Here is a 9,797-nt window from a genome sequence, read left to right as displayed (position 1 = left end):
TCGGAGGGCGCTTCAGCAGTTCATTAGGCGTTTGTGGTGCCTCCCAACCAATCGCTGGGCAGTTACTGAAGACCGTGTCCGCCCCTGCCCCGCCCCGTGCCCGGACTCGCGCGTTCCGCGGGAGGCGGTGGCTCCCTGGGGCGCGCCCAGCCCTGGTGCCCAGCCCTGGTGCCCCGCCCTGGCCCTCGCTCCGCCCCTACCGCCCCGCCTCTGACTAACGCTCTGAGGGTGCGAGAGCTTCGAGACACAGCCACAAGCTCCCGGTGCCAGATAGCAGATGCGGGGTTCAGTCCCACCAAAGCAAGCATGAAACTTTCGTTCCTCAGTTTCTTTCAACATAGCCTTCCTAAATTGAACTCCCTCCCAAATCTGCTCCAGTCCAGGTTACCACATCGACTCAGTAGCCCAGACCAGAAACCTGGAAACCATCCTAGATTGCCTCCCCTTCACCTTTACCTCTCCCCCAGTTATCTGCCAAGTCCAGCTGATTTTTCCTTCTTGGTATTCCGGTAGTTATTTCCCCTCTGCTCACTATTATCCGTTTCCTGGACTCTATCAGTTGGAAAATTCACCATTATTTTATGTTCCGGTAAGAAAAAAGGTTATATGGCGGGGCGCAGTGGCTCACACCTGTAATCCTAGCACTTTGGGAGGCCGAGTCAGGCAGATCACCTGAGCTCAGGAGTTCGAGACCAGCCGGTCCAACATGGCGAAACCTCTGTCTCTACTAAGAATACAAAAATTAGCCGGGCGTGGTGGCGGGCACTTGTAATCCCAGCTACTGGGGAGGCCGAGACAAGAGAATCGCTTGAACCTGGGAGCCAGCGGTTGCAGTGAGCCGAGATCAGGCCACTGCACTCTGGCCTGGGCAACAAGCAAGACCCTGTTTCAAAAAAAAAGGTTGCAAATTATCTGTGACAAATGCTTTCCTTACCATTTAGCATTTTTGCTTTACATGTATTGAAAATACAGATTTATATACATACCGATTTCTATCATATTTCACTCTTGTGCATGCATAAAAAGGGAAATAGAAAACAATAACATGGGCCGGGCGCGGTGGCTCAAGCCTGTAATCCCAGCACTTTGGGAGGCCGAGACGGGCGTATCACGAGGTCAGGAGATCGAGACCATCCTGGCTAACACGGTGAAACCCTGTCTCTACTAAAAAATACAAAAAACTAGCCGGGTGAGGTGGCGGGTGCCTGTAGTCCCAGCTACTCAGGAGGCTGAGGCAGGAGAATGGCGTGAACCCGGGAGGCGGAGCTTGCAGTGAGCTGAGATCCGGCCACAGCACTCCAGCCTGGGTGACAGAGCGAGACTCCGTCTCAAAAAAAAAAAAAAAAAAAAAAAAAAAAAAGAAAACAATAACATGGTAACTATGCCTAAAACTTCACATTCAGAAACTGATTGTTAGGGATTCACTTTTTTGACTCAGTCTTGGATGTCCACGAATTTCTACGCAATGTAGTCCTCTGTGCATGTCATAAGGGCTTTGGTGATGCAGCATTTCCTAAGACTGTGCCTCTCCAGGCTCTAGAGTTTTCTTCCAAGCCTCAGACATCCATTTGGCAAGCTTTGATGCTCATGAGCAGGTATGACAAATATAGTTTGACTGCTGTCTGACTAATAGCTAAAGTGAAACATCCCAGTTAGAAGATATTAAAATGAAACACACACACACCCCCACACACACACAACAGCAAAAAAAAAACCAAGTGCCTCCTAAGATCAATGATATATCATTCTGCTTCCAGTCTTGCCATCCTTCACATCCATTCTCTAAAAATCCACGAAAGTTATCTATCCAAATGTCACAGGTCTTCTGAAAAGCCTTAAACAATTGCTCTTGGAAACATAATGCATTCATCATATGTGTTTATCCCATTCTCCTCCTGAAACCACATCAAAATGGCTAGTTAGGGGGGAAAAAAATGACAATTTGGAAAAGTTTGCAAAAATGTATAAGCCCCCAAAGACAGAAAGAATGGGGCCAGGTGCGGTGGCTCACTCCTGTAGTCCCAGCTACTTGGGGGCCTGAGGCGGAAGGATAGCTTGAGCCCAGATGTTCAGGTTGTAGTGAGCCGAGATCATCGCACTGCACTCCCACCTGGATGACAAAATGAGACCCTATCGCCAAAAGAAAAGAAAAAGGGCCGGGCGCGGTAACTCACACGTGTAATCCCAGCAATGTGGGAGGCCAAGGAGGGCAGATCACTTGAAGCCAGGAGTTTGAGAACGGCCTGGCTAACACAGCAAAATCCCGTCTCTACTAAAAATACAAAAATTAGCCGGGCATGGGCACCTGTAGTCCCAGCTACTCGGGAGACTGAAGCAGGAGGATCACTGGAACCCGGGAGGTGGAGGCTGCAGTGAGCCGAGATCTTGCCACTGCACTCCAGCCTGGGCAACAGAGCCAGACTGCCTCTCAAAAAAAGAAAAAAGTACTTTGTCCAATTTGTGGTTTCTCCAGGTCTGTCATTTGTTTCTTAATCCTCTTCACATAGTCTTGGCCAGGCACTATGGCTCATGCCTGTAATCCTAGCACTTTGGGAGGTTGAGGCATGTGGATCACCTGAGGTCAGGAGTTCAAAATCAGCCTGGCCAACATGGTGAAACCCCATCTCTACTAAAAATACAAAAATTAGTCGGGTGTGGTGGTGGGTGCCTGTAATCCCAGCTACTCGGGAGACTGAAGCAGGAGAATCACTTGATCCCAGGAGGCAGAGTTTGCATTGAGCTGAGATTGTACCACCGCACTCCAGCCTGGGTGACAGAGAGACTCTGTCTCAAAAAACAAACAAACAAACAAACAAAAAAAAACCACATAGGCTGGGCGCAGTGGCTCACCAGCAGCTCCCAGCACTTTGGGAGGCTGAGCCGGGTGGATCACCTGAGGTCAGGAGTTCGAGACCAGTCTGACAATATGGTGAAACCCTATCTCTACTAAAAATACAAAAAATTAGCCAGGCGTGGTGGCAGGTCCCTGTAATCCCAGCCACTTGGGAGGTTGAGGCAGGAGAATTGTTTGAACTGGGGAGGTATAGGTTGCAGTGAGCTGAGATCGCACCATTGCATTCCAGCCTAGGCAACAAGAGTGAAACTCCATCTCAAAAAAAATAAATAAATAAAAATAATATTTTATAATAGTCTTATAGAGCAAAAGTTTTTAACTTTGATAAGGTCCAATTTAATAAGGTCTGATGTTTATTTAGATAGATGTTCAATTTAAAAAAAAATTTTTTTTTGCCTATGAATATCCAACTGCTCTCCAGGACCATTCGTTGAGAAACCAATCCTTCCTCCGTTGCATTGCTTTTGCACCTTTGTCAAAAATCAGATGTGTTGGCCAGGTGCAGTGGCTCACTCCTGTAATCCCAGCACTTTGGGAGGCCGAGGCAGGTGGGTCACGAGGACAAGAGATTGAGACTATCCTGGCCAACATGGTGAAACCCCATCTCTACTAAAAGTACAAAAATTAGCTGGGCGTGGTGGCGCGTGCCTGTAGTCCCAGCTACTTGGTCGGCTGAGGCAGGAGAATCGCTGGGAGGCAGAGGTTGCAGTGAGCTGAGATTGCATTACTGCACTCCAGCCTGGCGACACAGCAAGACTAGGTCTCAAAAAAAAAAAAAAAATCAGATATATGTATTTGTAGGGGTCTATTTCTGCATTCTCTCATTAGTGCCATCGATCTATGTGTCTGTCCTCCCACCAATACCAGACTGTCTTGATTACTGCAACTATATATTAGTAAGCATCAGATAGAGTTATTCCTCCTATTTTATTCTTCTTTATTCTTCTATAGATAAAATCTATTTATGAGTTGGCCTGAAACTAAAGACTATTTAAACACGAAAAACTAAGTGAAAGCCAGTAAACAGGGAAGTTGCTGAGTCCCAAAGACTATTTTGCCTTGAGGGTATTTGCTATCAAGTTTAATTTGAGCATAGCACCTCACAGGCTACCACTGTGGCACAGGAAATAAAGCCCAGGGATTACCCAAGGTTGGAAATCTAATAGAAAGCCCTTACCATAAAGTCAGAACCCCAAAGGACTATATCCTCATGTAAGAATGAATTAAAAATATACTAGAACCCAAACTGCCCCTAGGGCACTCCATGGAAAGTCGTTTGTCTGGAACCTAGGTGCCTGGAACCTAGGTGCCTGCTGGAGTTCTTTTATTTTTTTTCTTTTAAATATTTGCAGAGAAGGTATAACCACAGGCTGTGGTGTTTCTGCCTGAACTGTTTGTTGATCCTAAAAAGAAAACAGCAAGAATGTCAGGTGGTTTTGGATTGACAGTAACACCAAGAACCCAGCAGAAGCAATGCAGATCCTTTGTGGATGAACTCATCTTTAATCTAGGCCTCAGGGAATTTCCACAGATACAGTTTCAAGAAAAATAAATTGTGGTCAAAAATTCCAAACAAATAAGAAACAAGATACCAAGAACAAGAACCAGCAGAGATGGAGACAGGAAATAAGAAAATTAGAAAATTAAGCCAAACAGTCCAATGTCTCATTAATAGTCCAATGTCTAAAAAGAGAAAACAGGGTATGTGAGGGAGAGGGAGAAAAAAAGGTGTGTGTGAGATTGATTATAAAATAAATACAAGACTCGGCCAAGTGTGGTGGCTCACGCCTGTAATCCCAGCACTTTGGGAGGCCGAGGTGGGTGGATCAAGAGGTCAGGAGATGGAGACCATCCTGGCTAACACGGTGAAACCCCATCTCTACTAAAAATACAAAAAATTAGCTGGGCCGTGGTGGCAGGCGCCTGTAGTCCCAGCTACTCTGGAGGCTGAGGCAGGAGAATGGCGTGAACCCGGGAGGCAGAGCTTACAGTGAGCTGAGATCGCACCACTGCACTCCAGCCTGGGCGACAGAGCGAGACTCCGTCTCAAATAAATAAATTAATCAATAAATAAATACAAGACTCACACCTGTAATCCCAGCACCTTGGGAGGCTGAGGCTGGCAGATCATCTGAGGTCAGGAGTTTGAGACCAGCCTGGCCAATATGGTGAAACTCCGTCTCTACTAAAAATACAAAAATTAGCCAGGCATGGTGGCAGGCACCGGTAGTACCAGCTACTCAGGAGGCAGGAGAATCACTTTAACCCGGGAGACGGAGGTTGCAGTGAGCCAAGATTGTGCCATTGCACTCCAGGCTGGGCAACAGAGCAAGACTCTATCTCAAAAATAATAATAATAAAAATATGATTGGGTTTTGGGGTTTTGTTTTTTGTTTTTTAAGACAAAGTATTTCTTTGTCACGCCGGCTGGAGTGCAGTGGTGCAATATTGGCTCACTGCAACGTCTGCCTCCTGGGCTCAAGTGATTCTCCTACTTCAGCCTCCCGAGTAATTGGGACTACAGGTGTGTGCCATCACGCTCAGCTAATTTTTTAATTTTTTTTATAGAGACGAGGTTTCTTTGTATTGCTGAAGCTGGTCTCAAACTCCTGGGCTCAATCTATTCTCCTGCTTTGGCCACCCAAAGAGCTGAGATTATAGGCATGAGCCATCACATCTAACCTATCATCAAGTATTTCACAGATCCGATGGGGTATATGAATACAAATAGAGCTAGATACATGAAAGGGAGGCTTTTTTTTATTTTTTTCAAGACAATGTCTCACTCTGTCACCCAGGCTAGAATGCAGTGGCACATTCTTGGCTCACTGCAACCTCCGCCTCCCAGGTTCAAGCAATCAAGCAATTCTACCTCAGTCTCTTGAGTAGCTGGGATTACAGGTGCCTGCTACCAGGCCAGGTTAATTTTTGTATTTTTAGTAGAGACGGGTTTTCACCATGTTGGCCATGCTGGTCTTAAAATCCTGACCTCAAGTGATCTACCAGCCTCAGCCTCCCAAGGTGCTGGGATTACAGGCATGAGCCATCGTGCCTGGCCAGAATTTCTAATTTTGAAAAGAGTCTGGCGGTTGTTTAAACTGTTAAACACAGAGTTACCATATGACCCAGCAATTCCTCTTCTAATTATATACCCAAGAGAAATGAAAATACATGCCCACATAAAACCTTGTACAAAAATGTTCATAACAGCATTATTTAGAATCACCAAAAAACTGAAAACAACCCAAATGTTCATCACCTGATAGAAGAATAAATTTAAGCTGTTAAATCCATACAATGGAATACTATTTAGCAATAAAAAGGAATGAAGTATGTACTAATACGTGCTACAACAGGCTGGGTACAGTGGCTCGTGCCTGCAATCTCAGCATTTTGGGAGGCTCAGACAGGAGGATCACTTGAACCCAGAAGTTTGAGACCAGCCTGGACAACACAGCAAGACCCTGGTCTCTACAAAAAAAAAAAAAAAATTAAAAATGGCCAGGCATGGTGGCTTACACCTGTAATCCTAGCACTTTGGGAGGCTGAGGTGGGTGGATCACTTGAGGTTGGGAGTTCAAGACCAGCCTGGCCAATGTGGCGAAACCCTGTCTCTACTAAAAGTACAAAAAAGGCCAGCCTTGGTGGCTTACACCTGTAATCCCAGGACTTTGGGAGGCCGAGGGGAATGGATCATTTGAGGTAAGGAGTTTGAGACGAACCTGGCCAATATGGTGAAACCCCATCTCCACTATCCAAAAAAAAAAAAAAGGCTACAACGTAGGTATGAACCTTGAAACCATTATGCTAAGTGCAAGAAGTCATAAAGGATCATATATTGTATGATTCCATTTATAGGAAATATCCAGAATAGGTAAAAATCCATAGAGGAGGATTGGGGGTAAGGCTGAGGGGTGTGGGGTTTCACTTTGAGGTGATGATGAAAATGTTCTAAAATTGATTGCAGTGAGGGTGTGAAATTACTAAAAACCATTGAGGCCATGCTCAATGCCTCAAGCCTGTAATCCCAGAACTTTGGGAGGCCAAGGGTGATCACCCAAGCTCAGGAGTTCGAGATCAGCCTGGGCAACATGATGAAACCCTATCTCTATCAAAAATAAAAATAATTAGCCAGGTGTGGCGGTGCATGTCTGTGGTCCCAGCTACTCGGGAGGCTAAAGTGGGAGGGTCACTTGAGCCCAGGAGTTGGAGGCTGCAGTGAGCAGTGATCACACCACTGCACTCCAGCCTGGGTGGCAGAGTGAGACTCCATCTCAAAAAAACATTAAAAAAAAAACAAAAAACAGTGAATGGTATGTTGTGAGAATTATATTGCAATAAAGATATAAAGATTTTTGGCTGGGTGCAGTGGCTCACACCTGTAATCCCAGCATTTTGGGAGGCCAAGGAGGGTGGATCACCTGAGGTGAGGAGTTCAAGACCAGCCTGGCCAACCATGGCCAACATGGTGAAACCCCATCTCTACTAAAAGTACAAAAATTATCTGGGCATGGTGGTGGGCACCTGTAGTCTCAGCTACTCAGGAGGCTGAGGCAGGAAAATCTCTCAAACCTAAGAGGCGGAGGTTGCAGTGAGACAAGAACATCTCACTGCACTCCAGCCTGGGTGACAGAGGGAGACTCCGCCTCAAAAAAAAAAAAAAAAAAAAAAAACCACACACACACATACCCATAAAGATATTTATTTATTTATTTATTTAGACAGAGTTTCACTCTTCTTGCCCAGGCTGGAGTGCAGTGGTGTGATCTCAGCTCACTGTAACCTCCACCTCCTGGGTTCAAGCAATTCTCCTGCCTTAGGCTCCCGAGTAGCTGGGATTACAGGTACCTGCCACCATACCTGACTAATTTTTTGTATTTTTATTAGAGACAGGGTCTCACCATGTTGACCAGTCTCGAACTCCTTCCTGAGCTCAGGTGATCCGCCTGCCTCGGCCTCCCAAAGTGCTGGGATTACAGGCTTGAGCCATGGCACCCAGTCTATATAAAGATGTTTAAAATAAGAAATGTAAGTTATGGCCGGGCGCGGTGGCTCACGCCTGTAATCCCAGCACTTTGGGAGGCTGAGACGGGTGGATCACGAGGTGAGGAGATCGAGACCATCCTGGCTAACACGGTGAAACCCTGTCTCTACCAAAATACAAAAAAACAAAATTAGCCGGGTGTGGTGGCGGGCGCCTGTAGTCCCAGCTACTCGGGAGGCTGAGGCAGGAGAATAGTGTGAACCCGGGAGGCAGAGCTTGCAGTGAGCCGAGATCGCGCCACTGCACTCCAGCCTGGGCGACAGAGCGAGACTCCACCTCAACAAAAAAAAAAAAAAAAAGAAAGAAACGTAAGTTATGCCACAGTACACCATTTGCCTCAGTAATAAACAATATTTACAAAGTCCTACTGATGTAAACGCTGTCTACTTCTACTGATTTAAGCCAAAATTTTGAGATAACTATAATGAAGAGAAATAGAAGATGGGAGGTATAAGAAAAGGGGAGTTAGGTAGGGGTGTGAATCCAGTTTCCTGACAAGATGACTAGCTAATACAGGTCACTGGCTCTCTCTTTCAAAATCAAACCTGGGGAATCTATAGAAGCTGTAAGAAAGCATGAATTTCAAGAACTAACAACAACAAAACCATAAGAATGTCCTGGAAAAAGACTGAAGGCTATTGTTATGGGTTGAATTATGTCCTCTAAAAATTAATATGTGATGCCAGGCACAGTGGCTCACGCCTGTAATCTCAGCATTTTGGGAGGCTGAGGCGGGTAGATCACCTGAGGTCAGGAGTTCGAGACCAGCCTGGCCAACATGGCGAAACCCCGTCTCCATTAAAAATACAAAAATTAGCTGGGTGTGGTTGCAGGCACTTAAAGTCCCAGCTACTCAGGAGGCTGAGGCAGGAGAATTGCTTGAACCCAGGAGGTGGAGGTTGCAGTGAGCTGAGATTATACCACTGCACTCCAGCCTGGGCAGCAAAAGCGAGACTCCGCCTCAAAAAAAAAAAAAAGCGGGGGTGGGGGGGAATTTGGAGACAGACACACACACAGAAGAACGCCATGACAACTTGAAGGTAGAGATCAAACTAGGAGAAGGCATGGAACAGATCCTCCCTCACAGCCCTCAGAAGGTACCCACCCTGCTGAAACCTTGATTTCCAGACTTCTTTTTTTTTTTTTTTTTTTGAGACGGAGTCTCGCTCTGTCGCCCAGGCTGGAGTGCAGTGGCCGGATCTCAGCTCACTGCAAGCTCCGCCTCCCGGGTTCACGCCATTCTCCTGCCTCAGCCTCCCGAGTAGCTGGGACTACAGGCACCCGCCACCTCGCCCGGCTAATTTTTTTGTATTTTTTAGTAGAGACGGGGTTTCACTGTGCTAACCAGGATGGTCTCGATCTCCTGACCTCATGATCCGCCCGTCTCGGCCTCCCAAAGTGCTGGGATTACAGGCGTGAGCCACCGCGCCCAGCCCATATATTTTTAATTACATAAATATTGTTTTAAATGTTAGTCTTTTTTTTTTCTACTCCATACTAAGTTTTGTTTGTTTTTTGAGATGGAGTCTCACTCTGTCGCCAGGCTGGAGTGCAGTGGTACCATTTCGGGGCTTACTGCAACCTCCACCTCTGAGTTCAATTGGTTCTCCTGCCTCAGCCTCCCGAGTAGCTGAGACTACAGGCGCCCACCACCACATCTGGCTAATTTTTGTATTTTTAGTAGAGAGAGGGTTTCACCATGTTGGCCAGGAAGGTCTCGATCTCTTGACCTCGTGAGCTGCCTGCCTCAGCCTCCCAAGTGTTGGGATTACATGCATGAGCCACCACACCAGGCCTTCTGTACTTTTAAAGTTTCCTATCTGGAGTGCCCCCAGCTCCGCGGTGGCTTCGCCCGTGAGTCCTGAGGCAAGGGAGCGCTCGGTCTTCCCCACCGGCCCC

The sequence above is a fragment of the Macaca nemestrina genome, chromosome 10, assembly GCF_043159975.1.
Source record: "Macaca nemestrina isolate mMacNem1 chromosome 10, mMacNem.hap1, whole genome shotgun sequence".
Classification (NCBI taxonomy): Eukaryota; Metazoa; Chordata; class Mammalia; order Primates; family Cercopithecidae; genus Macaca; species Macaca nemestrina.
The sequence above is the reverse complement of the archived record's forward strand: the minus strand, read 5'-3'. Positions refer to the sequence as shown.